Genomic DNA, 15,165 nt, shown 5'->3' on the forward strand with positions numbered 1-15,165 from the left:
GCTGGTAACACTGTTCCTGCACTCCCTAAACCTGCTGCTCACAATGTTCCTGCACTTCCTAAACCTGCTGCTCAGACAGTTCCTGCACTCCCTAACCCTGCTGCTCACAGTGTTCCTGCACTCCTTAAACCTGCTGATCACACTGTTTCTGCACTCCCCAAATCTGCTGGTCACACTGTTCCTGCACTCCCTAAACCTGTTGATCACACTGTTCCTGAACTCCCTAAACCTGCTGGTCACACTGTTCCTGCACTTCCCAAATCTGCTGCTCACACTGTTCCTGCACTTCCTAAACCTGTTGATCACACTGTTCTTACACTGCATAAACCTGCCGGTCACACTCTTCCTGCACTCCCTACACCTTCTAGTCTCGCTGTTCCAGCACTCCTGACATCTGCTGGTCACGCTGTTCCTGCACTCGCTCAACCTGCTGGTCACGCTGCTCCTGCATTTCCAAAACCTGCTTATCACACTGTTCCTGCACTCCCGAAAGCTTCTGGTCACATTGTCCCTCAACTCTCTTTAACCTTATTCTTTTTTTTAATATATGTATTGCCTCTCTTCATTCTTCTGGGCAAAATGAAGTGGTTCACTCACTTCTGTGTTAACTTTCATCTGCCCATTTCACCAGCCTGTCTACATCCTCCCAAAGACTGTTACTATCCTTTTCATTATTTACTACATTTCTGAAGTTTGCGTCATCAACAAAATCTGAGACTATGTCCTGTATACCCAAGTCCAGGTCAGTAACATATGTCAAAAGAGCCGTGCTCCTTATCGTGACCCCTCAGGAACACCACTGTATGCTTCCCTTCAGTCTGAAAAACAATCCTTCACCATCACTCTGTTTTCCACCTGTGTCTACACAGCCACTATCCCTTCAATTCCAGGGGTTCAGTTTTTCATACAAATATATTACATCTTGCTTTGTCTTTTAAAAGTCCATACACATAACATCAACCATATTACCTTCAATCAACCACCTCCATTGCTTCATCAAAGAACTCAACCAAGTCAGACACAATTTGCTTTTAGAAATCTGCACTGCCCTTCATTTATTGGCTCATTATTTTTCAAAGTGCTAATTATTTTTCACCAGATTTAAAATAAAATTCTCATGTGTTTTATATGTAAAAAACTTTAAATAGCACAGTTTTAACTCAAAGTGAATAGGATTTCAGTGAGTTAAAATTGGACCCCTTTTATTTCCAACATTATGTTTCGCAGTTAGCTGAAGTTCAAGATGGTGGCTCAAAGTATTTTCAAAAATATTTGGAGCAATTCTATTGCCGTTTTCCTTCTTCTAATCATAGAAATTGTCCTTTGCTGATGGCATTCCTCAATTGTGATTTGTGACTACAACATTTGAGACAATCATATCATAAATTTAGAAATGCACAAGCATGATGCTGCCTGTCCAGTTTTACATCTTAAACTCTGGCATTGACTCAAAGGCTACTTGATAACAAGTGACATGGCGGGAAGAAAAAGCTGATGGCCAAGAATGGAGAAGCAGTGTTGATGGCTGGCAACCTTTCAGATGGCTTGTTAGGTAACTCTAGATGGGAACTTACGAGATGGTCCTGGAGCCCAGGAGCAGGCTGCAACAGATCACACTTCCATCACAACATTTTGTGTGTGCCGCACTCTCTTTGACTTTCCCTCCTCATATTTGACCCTCAGTGGGCTGGACTTTCACAGAGTCTTCCCAAAAATAACAAATGGGACCAGATCCCAGGATTCCCATCCCCATTTCTAGCACCCCCAGTTTTTGCATGGGAGAAGCATGTCTGCAGCAAACCCACACCCTGCACTTCTGACCTGGCCAGCTCCATTGTTGGAGTAGGCAACTCCTAGCCCTTGGAAATTTTTGTGGAGTCAGGGCATAATGAAGCTTGGCTGAGAGCCCAAACTTCCATTATTTTGTTGAAACAAGTACACTCAAGGGTAAACACTGCTTGATTGAAAACTTTTTTCTTAGATCTATTTTGTCAATGGCTCAAGATACACAAGATAAAGAAGTGTCAAGTTCTTATAGTTTCTGCTATCGATACTTTAAAGGACTGGTTGATTGACACTTTTATGGGTGATAGTAATAGATTTTTTAAAGGAAGTTATGAGTGGCTGTTTCTAAGCTTTTCCACACACACCATCATTACTATAGGGTCCATTGGTTCATTACAGAGTGTATAGTAGGTGAATGTACATGGAAGCGTTATGAGTTGGCATGGAGGATATGAGGGGCTATTGGGCATGTGTGGGGGGGCATAGGTTTGCATGGAGAGTATATGGGCCATTGGGGTGGGTGGGGAATTATGACAGTCATAAAAAAGCTTAATACTGTAGAAAGTCTAGAGGAGGGTAAAAAGTACAGGGGTGAAGTAAAAAGGGAAGTAAGTAAAGCAAAGAGAGGATACAAAAAATATTGGCAGTTAAAATCAAAGAAAACCCGAAGATGTTTTACTAGTATATTAAGAGCAAGAGAATAACTAAGGAAAGGGTAGGGCCAATCAGGGATGTGCATGGTAACTTGTGGGACAATGCTGAAGATTTGGGCAGGGTTCTCAGTGAGTAATTTGTCTCTGTCCTCACTAAGGAGAGAGATGATGCAGACATCCTAGTTAAAGAGGAGGAGTGTGAAATATTAACTACATTAAACAAAATGTGAGAGGAAGTACTGGAGAGACTGGCATCCTTGAAAGTGGATAAATCACCAGGGCCAGATGAATTGTATCCCAGTTTGTTAAAGGAAGTTGGGGAGGAAATAGTGGATGCTCTGGTGATCATTTTCCAATACTCACTAGAAACAGGCAAGGTACCAGATGATTGGAGGTCTATGAACATTGTACCATTATTTAAAAAGACTACGAGATATAGGCTGGAAAATTATAGGTCGATCATCTGACTTTGGTCATGGGCAAGTTATTGAAATCAATTCTGAGACACAGGATAAACTATCACTTAGAAAGGCTCGGATTGATCAGGGATAGTCAGCATGGTTTTGTTAGGGGAAGATTGTGTCTTACTAACTTTATAGAATTTTTTGAGGAAGTAACAAGGCAGATTGATGTGGGAAGTGCAGTGGATATTGTTTAAATGGATTTTTATAAGGCATTTGACAAGGTCCCCTGGGGGAGGCAATGGCATAGTGGTCTTGTCACTGGGCTAGTAATCTAGAGACCCAGGGCAATGATCTGGAGACTGGGTTCAAAATCTGCCATGGTAGATGGTGGGATCTGAATTCAACAAAAACCTGGAACTAAAAGTCTAGTGATGACCATGAAGCCCTTGTCGATTGTTATAAAAACCCACCTGGTTCACTAATGTCCTTTAGGGAAGGAAATCTGCTGATCTTACCTGGTCTGGCCTACATGTGACTCCAGACCCACAGCAATGTGGTTGACTCTTAAATGCCCTCTGAACTAGGGGGCAACTAGGGACGGGTAATAAATGCTGGCCTAGCTAACAACGCCCACATCCCATGGCCAAATAAAAAAAACATGACCAACTGGTCAGAAAAGTGAGATCCCCTGGGTTACTGAGGAGGGTGGTGAGTTGGATCCAAAATTGGCTCAACAACAGGAAATAAAGGGTAATGGTTGGTGGGTGTTTTTGTGAATGGAAAGTGGTTTTCAGTGGTGTTCCACAGGGCTCAGCGTTGGGGCCCTTGCTGTTTGTCATATACATGAATGATTTGGATAAATGTGGGAGGCATGATTTTGATATTTGCAGATGACACAAAATTGACTGTGTAGTTGATAGTGAAGAGGATAACTTTTGTTTGCAGAATTATATCAATATAAAAGCAAAAAACTGCGGATGCCGGAAATCTAAAACAGAAAGAAAAATACCTGGAAAAACTCAGCAGGTCTGACAGCATCTGTGGAGAGGAATACAGTTAACGTTTCAAGCCCATATGACTCTTCAACAGAACATTATATCAATTGTTTGACTGAATGGATGGAAAAGTGGCAAATGGAATTCAATCTGGAAAAGTGTGAGGTAATGCATTTGGGGAAGACAAACAAAGCAAGGGAACAGACAATAAATGAAAGGATATTGAGAGGGCTTGAGGAAGTGAGAGACCTTGGAGTGCCTGTGCACAGGTCCCTGAAGGCAGCAGGACAGGTGGATAAGGTGATAAAGAAAGCATATGGAATGCTTTGGACAAGGTGTTGAATACAAAAGCAGGGGTGTAATGATGGAATTGTATAAAATGCTGCTTAGGCCACAGCTGGAATCTTGTCCACAATTCTGGTCAACACATTACAGGAAGGACATAATTGTTCTGGAGAGAGTGCAAAGGAGATTTACAAGAATGTTACCAGGACTTGAAAATTGCAGCTATGAGGAGAGATTGGATAGACTAAGGTTGTTTTCCTTAGAACAGAGAAGGCTGAGGGGTGACCTAATTGAGGTGTACAAAATTATGAGAGGCCTAGATAGGGTAGAGAGGAAAGACTTGTTTCCCTTTGCTGGGTCAATTACCAGGGTGCATAGATTTAAGGTGATTGGTAGGAGGATTAGAGGGGACATGAGGAAAAACATTTTCACCCAGGAGGTGGTGGATGTCTGGAATTCACTGCCTAAATTGGTGGCTGAGGCTAAAACACTCAGCTCATTTAAAAAGGTGGCTGCATCTGCACCTGAAGTGCTGTGATCTGCAAAGTTATGGTCTAGGTGCTGGGATTGAAATGAGCGGCTAGTTTCTTTTTTCTCTCTTTGTTGGCTGGCACAGACACAGTGGGCTGAATGGCCTCTTTCTGCTCTGTAACATTTCTATGGCTCAGTGGTTCCATGGGTGGAGGAGCATGGGTTGGCATGAGTTGGCATGGATGGGGCATTGGGAGGGGGTGGGGAGGAGGCATGTGAGAGATGAGGTCTAAAGAGCCTAATATTGAACAAAATGATTGGGGCAATGTTCCAGAGAACTGAGGAGGGCTTTCTAAACAGCCCACCTCGTCACTCAGCAGCCTCTGGCTGCCTCCAAACCAGGACAAGCATCCAGCTCTATAACAAAAATTGCACTTTTTCCCAAGGCAGATTCACCAAGCTGGGAAATTTCCCAATTCCTGCTACCCTCCTCTAATGTGAAAATCCATATCTCTCTTGCTATATCACACCCTCCATCTCACATTCTCTCCTCTTCCTTGCGCATTCATGCATACACACGTGGGAATAACCAAAGCCTCCGCAGTCAATGGATGGCACAGGGCTGGAAAATTTCAGCCACACTCTTCCTCTCTCTTTATCTCACACACACACACACACACACACACACACAGACACACACACACACACACACACACACACACACACACACACACACACAGCTGCAAAGAGAAAGATTCATAACAAGAGAAGTCAAATAAAGATGGTACAGCTTTAAGCCAAGAAAAGGAATAGATTCTTCCATTTGGCTTTAATCAGAAAAAACAGAGAGGGCAGCTGCTCTTTGTCTTTTTCTGAGGTAAAATTTAAGCAGTTTATTTCAACAGTGAATATAATAGTTAAAATGTAAAGCCTACCTAATGAAAACAAAATTAATACTTGTTCTCCAGCATGTTCTGAAATAATTGGAGTCACACCTAGCACAAAGAAAGATGGTTGTGGTTATTGGAGGTGACTCAATTCAGTTCCAGGATATCACTGCAGGAGTTCCTCAGGGTAGTGTCTAAGGCCCCGAACATCTTCAGCTGCTTCATCAATGACCTTTCCTCCATCATAATATAGAAGTGAAGATGTTCGCTGATGATTGCACAATGTTCAGCACCATCCACAACTCCAAAGATACTGAAGCAGTCCATGTCCAAATGCAGCAAGTCCTGGACAATGTCCAGACTTGGCTGACAACTAGTAAGTAACATTCGTGCCATACAAGTGCCAGGCAATGACCGTCTCCAACAAGACAGAGTCTAACCATCACCCCTTGGCATTCATACCATCACTGAATCCCCTACTATCAACATCCTGGGGGTCACCAGTGACCAGAAAATGAACTGGACTAGCCATATAAATATTGTGGCTACAAGAGCAGGTCAGAGGCTAGGAATCTTGTGGTGCATAACTCACCTCCTGACTCCCCAAAGCCTGTCCACCATCTGCAAGTCAAGAGTGTGATGAAATACTCCCCACTTGCCTGGATGAGTGTAGCTCCAACAACACTAAAGAAGCTTGACACTATCCAAGACAAAGCAGCCCGCTTGAATGCCATCCACAAACATTCACTCCCTCCACCACCGATGCACTGTGGCAGCAGTGTGTACCATCTACAAGATGCACTGCAGGAACTCATCAAGCCTCCTTAGGCAGCACCTTCCAAACCCATGACCGCTACCATCTAGAAGGACAAGGGTAGCAGAAAGATGAGAACGCCATAAGCTGCAAGTTCCCTTCCAAGCCACTCACCATCCTGACTTGGAAATATATCGCCGTTCCTTCACTGTCGCTGGGTCAAAATCCTGGAACTTCCTCCCTAGCAGCACTGTGTGTGAACCTACACCACATGGACTGATCACCACCACCTTCTCAAGAGCAATTAGGGATAGGTAATTGTACTGACTTGACGGACTGGACAGGTTTCAACAAGAAACAGATAAACTTTATTACAGGGAGCTTTTCAGATGTTACATGCTCAATCAGGACCCTCATTAGGAAGCTCCATCCCTGGATTACCCTCGCTTAGGGGTTATTGGTTGGACATACATGTCCAACATACAACAACATATGCATGTATACAACTTCAGGTGATTAAAGATTAAGTCTCTGAGGTGCTTTCCTTATTCAGTTAGAGTGGCTTGAGGTTCCCCACACAGGATCAACATGATCAGGAACTGCAGCATAAAACACATCATTAGAAAGTGGCTTTTCAGGGTTAGGCAACTCTACAGAGACATCGGGCATGTCTATTCTAGGTTGATCTGTCACCTCAGGGGCTGATGGTTCAACCTTAATTACAGGTGGAATAGCTGGCTGTTGGAATGTCTCTCCATCATGAGTGTGGTCCACGAATTTTCGAACACTTTGGTTTTCCACTTCCACCTGAAAGATAAGGGACCAGTTTCTGAGACAATGGTTCCAGGAATCCAACAAGGTCCACTTCCGAAATTCCGCATGAATACTGTGTCCCCTACAGTGAATATGTGAGCTTTGCTATGACTATCGTGATTCAGTTTTTGATTACTCTGATTCCTCTCTACCTTCCTCTCTAAGTTTGTAAACATCAGACTTAGCCTTGTATGTAGGTGACGTTTCACCAATAATTCAGATGGTGTTGAACCTGCAGTGGAATGAGACGTTGTACGATAACTGAGAAGAATGTGGGAAAATCAAGTTTCTAGAGCACCTTCTGATAACCTCTTCATTCCAGATTTGAAAGTTTGCAGAGCTCTCTCAGCTAAACCATTTGATAAGGGATGGTACAGGATTGTTTTAATATGTCTGATTCCATTTAAATTCATGAATCTCCAAAACTCTGGGCGGAATAGTCCCAGATTTGCACTAAGTGCAGTAGTGGGCAGGTAAAAGAACGTTTTACCCGCCGGCCACAACGGCAGGTTTTCACACTGTATCGTCCCAATCCCACCACATTATTTATGCACTCCCGAGAAACACGCCATTTCCAAGGCGGGTGGGCTCTCATTCGCCCACCTGCCGTCACCCCGCCGCTGCATCATACCAGGCGCCATGTTTAAAGTCCAGCCACAAGCACACATCTCAGTGCTTCCAGACCACCACTGCTGCACGGAAGACATGGCCCTGAAACTGAAGAAGACTGCAGAGCCCAGGCTCAGCAATGAGTCTCTCAAGTGACTTTTAGACGCTGTGGAGGCCCACTGGGATGTCTTCTATCCCTGCTCTGGCCGCAGGATGGGCAGCAACCTCACTAATCCAGGTTGGGAGGTGGTGGCAGTGGTGGTCAGTGCCAACGTCCTTCAAAAGAGGACAGTCACCGAGTGCCCGAAGAGGATGAATGATGTCTTCCGTTTTGCAAAGGTAAGTCACTCTTCTCATCACTTTCAAATGACACACTCACAAACCCATCACACATCCACAGGGCCCTCACTGCCAGTTAAAGGGACATCACAAGTCACTGTCTCACACACATCTTTATTGTCCTCATCTCATCCATGGGACCACTCATCACCCACACAGGCCAGGCATACTTATCATCCAGTCCTGCTTACACTCTCTCCATCTCTATTCATGCAAAACAAGCTGGCACACAACAAGAGGTAGAGTCGCAGACCGGTGGCAGAATGTCCAAAATCACAGACTTTGAAAACAGAGCCATCCAACTACCGGCAATGATCTGGACCGGTCCTGTGCTGACAGGTGAGGTCGGTGGTGCTCTACCAAGTGAGGATCCAGCAGTGCAACATCCATCAGATAATTATGCTGTGAATGATGTGTCCTGTTTCACAAATTATCTCTCTTTGCTTCCGCAGGCACATTTGCCAAACAGCCGACGGAGTCCACGACCCAGGGCCTCCAATCAAGCCACGAAGAAATCTATGGAGGAATCTGAAGGCACCCTCCCAAAAGTCTCATCACAGCGCTCACCCTCACCCAGCTTTAGGGACCTAGCTTTAGGATAGGCCCAGGATCACAATCTGGTGAGCACATTGCAACGTCCGATCCACACCAGGAGGAGGCAGGGACTTCCCAGGTATCCGGTACTCGGAGGACTGCTGGAGGCCAGAAATTTGCTGAGTCCGAGTCAGATGACGATCCTCTGGACTTGGTCATGTCACAGTTGTTGGAGCTGCAAAGGCAAGCTTAGGAACACAGGGAAGAGATGTCCACTGCACTCCTCAGATTGCAAGGCACGATGGAGGAGTCCATCCACCTTCAGGCTGAGGTGACAGCACCAGCATGTCAATGCACCAAGGTCAACACTGGTAGGATGGCAATCACTATGGCGATCTTGGTCCAGAACATTGTTCCTGCACTGCTGCGCAGACTCAGCTGCATCTCTGATGCTATAGTTGGCCTCCAGCAATGTGTATGCGAGAGGAGTGCTGGGCAGATCGATCTCACTCCAGCTACCCCTGCTCCTTAAGGGTTCAGCCTGGGGCCCCCAGGCGCCCATAGGGAGGATGATCAGCAGATGCAGACTCCAGGTCCATCCATCCAGGTGACTTCAAGAGTGTCCAGCCCACCCGACTCCCCTCTTCTTGTGACCTCAGCAGCTCCAGCTCCACAGACTGAGGAGGATGCCACTGCCACACAGCAGGAGCCCAAAAGAAGGCCGAGGTCCTCCTAGTCTTGGTCCTCCAGAGGATGCCTGCCAAAGTCACAGTCAGCAAGCTGCCTCCACCTGTATACGTCCGGGGAGCACCAAGATGTAGTGACAGGGTTGGGAAAGTTAGGTAAAAGTAGTTGCACAGCCTGAGCACGGGTGTTGATCACTTGTACATGCTGTTCACTATTGTCAATAAACTCCCAAGAATGTCCCCCTACCTATGGCTCCTTGTTCTGATGAACAGTGTTCTTGTCACTCAGATGTGAAACCTTTCTGCACAAAATAAAGGCAGGTGCCTCAATCCAGGGCCTTTTCCCTGTGCTCTGTGCGGTACCTTCCAAACCACGACCACTACCATCTAGAAGGACAAGGGCAGCAGATAGATGGGAACACCACCACCCGGAAGTTCCCCTCCAAGCCACTCACCATCCTGACTTGGAAATATATCGCCATTCCTTCACTGTCACTGGGTCAAAATCCTGGAACTCCCTCCCTAATAGCATTGTGGGTGTACCTACACCACATGGGCTGCAGCGGTTCAAGGAGGCTGCTATTTAAGGGCAACTTGAGATGGGCAATAAATGCTGGCCCAGCTAGCGAAGCCCACATCCCGAGAATGAATTAAAAAAAGTGAGCTGCCCTCGGCCAGACAGGAGTCAGGCATTCTCAGAGGCTATGTGAAAATCCATGGAGTGTCCTCACTGCGTGTCATCATCATCCTCCTGCAATTGAGTGACTATTAGGGCCTCCACTGCATCTCCATGACAGGAGCAGTCTCACAGAGGGTATTCATGCTGCCATAAGCCAGACTGGAGTCAAACGTTCACAGATGCGATGTGAGGACCTACGGGGTCACCTCACTGCACTCCGTCATCATCCTCCACAAATCTATGCAGCTATGAGGGCCTCCCGCGAGCGCCTGCCTCATCTAGCCAGAATGGGGGCCTCATCCCCACCATCATCACCTCCGAGGACCTCTTCACCCTCATCCCCATCAGTGTCCTCCCCATTGGAGGAGACGCGCAGTTCCTCCATCTCCTCCTGAGCCAGATCATCGCCCCGTTGAAGACCCAGGTTGTAAAGGACGCAGCAGACGATGATGATGTGTGACACCCTCTGTGGACTACATTGCAGGGTTCCACCCGACCAGTCCAGGCACGGGAACCACATCTTCAGCTTTCTAATGTTCTGCTCCACCAAGTTGTGAGTTGCAGCATGAGCCTTAATAATAACGTCGCTCTGCTGCAGTCTGAGGCTGCCGCACGGGTGTCATCAGCCATGGCCTCTGTGGGTAGCCCTTGTCTCCAAGGAGCCATCCCTGCGGCCTCTGCGGACCCTGGTAGACTCCAGGGATCTGTGACTGACTGAGGATGTAGGAGTCGTGCACACTCACTGGGAACCGTGTGCACACCTGCAGGATGTGTTTCTGGTGGTCGTACACCAGCTACACATTCAGAAAATGGAATCCCTTGCAGTTGATGTAGTCCACCATGTGTTGTGATGGAGATCTGAGCGCCCATGAGTGCAGTCGATCGTACCCTGCAGCTATGTGAAACCTGAGAGCTTGGCAAATCCAATCACTCTTGCATCCTGTCTGTCCTGGTCTCGGATGAAATGCACCTCCTGTGGTTTCATGGATGCATTTGTGGGTGGAGGCTTGTGAGATCCCACAGAGGCCACCAGTGGAGCCCTGAAAGGAGACACTGGCGTAGAAATTGAGCGCCACTATCACTTTCATGGCCACTGGCAGTGGATGCTTTCCGTGTCCCTGTGGCACCAAATCCTGCAGTAGCTGGCAGATGTGATGGATCAGTTCGCTAGACATGCACAGTCTTTGACGACACTGGTTCTTGGTCATTTGCAGGAATGAAAGGCGGCACCTATAGATTGCTCCTGCCTCTGCACAGCCAAAAACCTCAGTCGCTTTCTCCTCCATTGTCTTTGCATTCTGTAGGCCATCAGGCATACAGCTAGTTCACCAGTCTCCATGATCCTGAGGTACTCCTCCTGCAGGATGAAAGAGAGAGACGCGTGGGTTAACTTGGTGTACTAAGAACCTGGCCTGGTTAAGTGTGCAGGCCCCTTAACGATTCCCAGAGAGTGCTGGCCACCACTTGGATGGCCAGAGATTTGTGTGCTGCAAGGCTGCACTGTTAGCTTGAACCATGTGGGAGACTGGTCCAAACCAGGATGATGACATTGCAAGGGGCTGTGAGAGTCTCCAGCAGTGACTGCTCCATGGCCAGCTTTAGTGAGAAGATTGTACAACATGTGCAGTTGATCCAACTGTTCTGCAGTCCACTAAAATGCTCATGAATTTGCAGCCTGTGCTGGCAGGTGTCGGGGTTTGTGGGGGAAGCTCTGGAGCGCTTGGTGGCACTTTGATGCCTCTGCGTTGCTTGAGTGGGCAGGTAAGCTAGGAGCCCAACCCCAATCGTATCAATGGGGCTGCAACTGAACTTTCTCAGTTGCAGAGCAATGGTCACTTTATACAGGTTTCCCGAATACATGGTCACTTCCCTCACCCACCCTACCCCTGACCCCGAATGCTTGTGCAATATATTCAATGGCAGAGCTGCCCTTGCCTCCTCCACTGCCATCAGTCACCTCAATGGCATGGCTGCCCTTAACCTCCCCCCAGCAACGAGTCGCCTCAATGGCAGAGCTGCCCTTAACCCCGGCTGGAGCTGAAGCTTGAAGTCCAACAGGAGACCCTGGTGAGCACTGCACAACATTACTGTGTACTCACCTCCAAGTTCCCCTCAAATTGCAGGCTGCCAAGTGCATGCCTTTTATGTACTGTTGTGAAACTCATCAGCGTGATTTCCCACCAGCGTGGGGGGAAATTTTCGGTGGGCTGGTCTGATAACGATATGCTGATGCATTATAATGAGGTTCCCAATGTCACATGGTGGGAAACGGCCCACTTTTGGCAGGCTAAGCGGACGTCGTGAATTGGTTTCCCGCCATCTTAAAACCAATCATGCCATATTGTCCGCTCACACTCCGATCACGCCCGATGCCAGTGGGCATGGAAAATTCTGCCCTCTGTTCTAGTAAAGACTGTACCATTATCAGAAATGATGATTTCCGGTAGGCCATGTATGCTAAAAGGATGACGCAGCTTCTCAATAGTTGCGCTCAATGTTGATGATCTGACTTCATACACATCCATACATTTAGAATGTGCATTCACGATCAATAAAAACATGGTGCCTAAGAATGGTCCTACATAATCAATATGTAGCCTAACCCAGGGTCAACCAGGCCACTCCCACAGATGCAGTGGAGCTGAAAAAGGCAACTTCTGTTGTTGCTGACAATGGAGACAGTGCTTGACCACGCTTTCAATGTCGCTGTCAATGTCTAGCCACCACACATAGCTTCACATAAGCATTTTCCTCTTCAAAATGCCTGGATGCGCACTGTGAAACTCTGTCAAGAGTGTTTCTCTACCTTGTGAAGAGACGACAACTCTTGATCCCCGCATTTTGACAACTTAATTCTGCTTTTCAGACATGGAATGGTCTCATTTCTTCGGATACAGTTGAATTTGACCACACTTGCAAAACAAGGTCTCTGACTTTCAACAAAATTGCATCTCTGTTCATCCAATTTCTAATTTGCTTTGCACACACAGGCAAAGAATCCAAGAAATTCAGTACAAGCACAATTTCTTGTGCTACTGGAGCATGTACAATGCTATCTGGTAATTGGAGACAACTGAGTTCATCCGCATTTGCAGTAAGCCAGGATGGTGCATAAAGGTATACTCATGTGCAGGTAATATCAAAGCCCAACATTGTATTCTTGTTGATGCTATTGGCGGGATGGCCCCACCCTCACTGAATAAATCCATTAATGGACACAATGGAAAAATGTCGTCCGTGCAGGTACTGGTTTCTTCGCTCCAAAAGCCACCGATAAACCTTCCTTTCCTTGCTGGGAATAATCCTTCTCGGCTGTGGGGAGGGTTCTTGAGACATAGCCAATGGACTTTTCCAACCCATCTTCCATTCTTTGTGATAACACAGCTCCCACACCATAATGAGAAGCAACACATGTTAATATCAATTCTTTCGATGGGTTTTAGTGTACCAATAAACACAACGAACGCAACAGTTCCTATCTTTTCACAAAAGCTTCTTCCTTTCGTGAATTGCACGACCAACAGTGATTCCTATTTAACAACAAGTGTAAAGGTGCTAACAATGTTGATAAGTTTGGCAAGAAATGGCTTTAGTTGCTGACCATATCCAGGAAAGACTTAATTTTGATTATACTGGATGATGAGGGCGCATATTTTATTGCCCTAACTTTCTCTTCTACAGGATGCAAACCCATGGCAACCACCCTGTTACCCAGGTAAGAAATATCTGGCGCTTGAAATGTGCATTTTTCTTTCTTTATTCGTAATCTTCATAGCATCTCCTCCAGGTTGACCAAGTGTTCAGTCTCAGTTGACCCTGTGATCAAAACATCATCTAGGTATACTACCAATTGGGGAAGTCCTTGCAAAAGACTCCCCAATGTCTCTTGAAAAATTGCTCTTATAGATGCTACTCCAAAGGGTAGGTGAGTATACTGATAAAGACCCTTGCGTGTGTTGTTAGTCACATACCCTCTAGACCAGCTCTAATTGTTGGTAAGCATGGCTCCAGTCCAATCTTCTATAGAATTTGCCTCCAGCCAGCTTTGCATGTAAGTTGTCTATCCTTGGAATGGGGTACTTATCTAGTTTGACTGCTTTGTTGACAGTCAATTTATAGTCTCCACAAAAACATCTGGTTTGGTCAGGGTTAACCACTGGAACTATGGGTGCTGCCCATTCCGAGAATTGGACAGGCTGGATGATGCCCAGCTTTTCTATCTGGCACATTAATACACCTACCTTCTCCTTCAATGCATAAGGCACAGGTCTAGCATTAAAGAAATGTGGTGTCGCCTGAGGATCCACAAACATTTTTGCTTGCAATCCTTTTAACTTTGCTAATTTGTCCCGAAATACGACGTCGTATTTCCTTAGCAGTTCAGGAACTACTCCTGTTCTCAGGTGAAATATTTCAGACCAGTTAAACTTGATTTTCTGTAACCAGTCTTGGCCTGGAAGACTAGGTCCTTCTCCTGTCACTACTAACACCAGGAGCTGAACTGTCTGTTGGCTATTAGACACTGGTACTGTGGCGATGCCCTTTAACTGTATTGATTCTCCAGTGTATGTCCTCAATTTAGTGGTTGCCCGCTCCAGATTCAGTGACTGGGTACCTTCATTTAGGTACTTAAATATGTTCTCATCCACCACTGTGGTTGAGGCTCTCGTATCTACCTCCATTATTAGTGGCTTCCTATAAACTTGGATTATGACAGTGATAGGTTCGGTTTTTACAGCGGTGACGTTATACAGGGAATAGATGTCGGTATCGGCAGCTTCAGGTTCTGCTGTATTTTTCAATTTGATCATGTTGGTTTGCTGCTTTATGGGCTGTTTCAACTTCGCCCTACATTGCCTTACTACGTGACCTTTCTTATGGCAGCAATGGCATTCTGCCTTCTTGAATCGGCAGGTGTCCTGTGATCACCACAACATCTAAAACAAATTAACCTTGGAGTTGCTGCTGAAGTGTTTCTACGAGGCTTTTTCGTGTTTCAAACAGAGGACATTGCCTCTCGCGTCGCTGCTGTGTCTATGATTTTTGCGCCACACCCGGTAGGTTCCCGTCCCACACGAAGAATAGCACAAAGCCTGCGAGTCTCTCGCAGCACTTTCCATGGCGAGTGCTATTTACAGGGTGCACTTCAAATTGACGTTGACCTCTGCAAGTAAACGGAGCTGAATGGCATCGTCCTGACTCCACAAGCTAATTGGTCCCGCAGCAAATCATTTAGTGTGTCCCAGAAGTTGTAGTGTTCTGTTAACTGCT

The sequence above is a fragment of the Carcharodon carcharias genome, chromosome 7 (assembly GCF_017639515.1).
Source record: "Carcharodon carcharias isolate sCarCar2 chromosome 7, sCarCar2.pri, whole genome shotgun sequence".
Lineage (NCBI taxonomy): Eukaryota > Metazoa > Chordata > Chondrichthyes > Lamniformes > Lamnidae > Carcharodon > Carcharodon carcharias.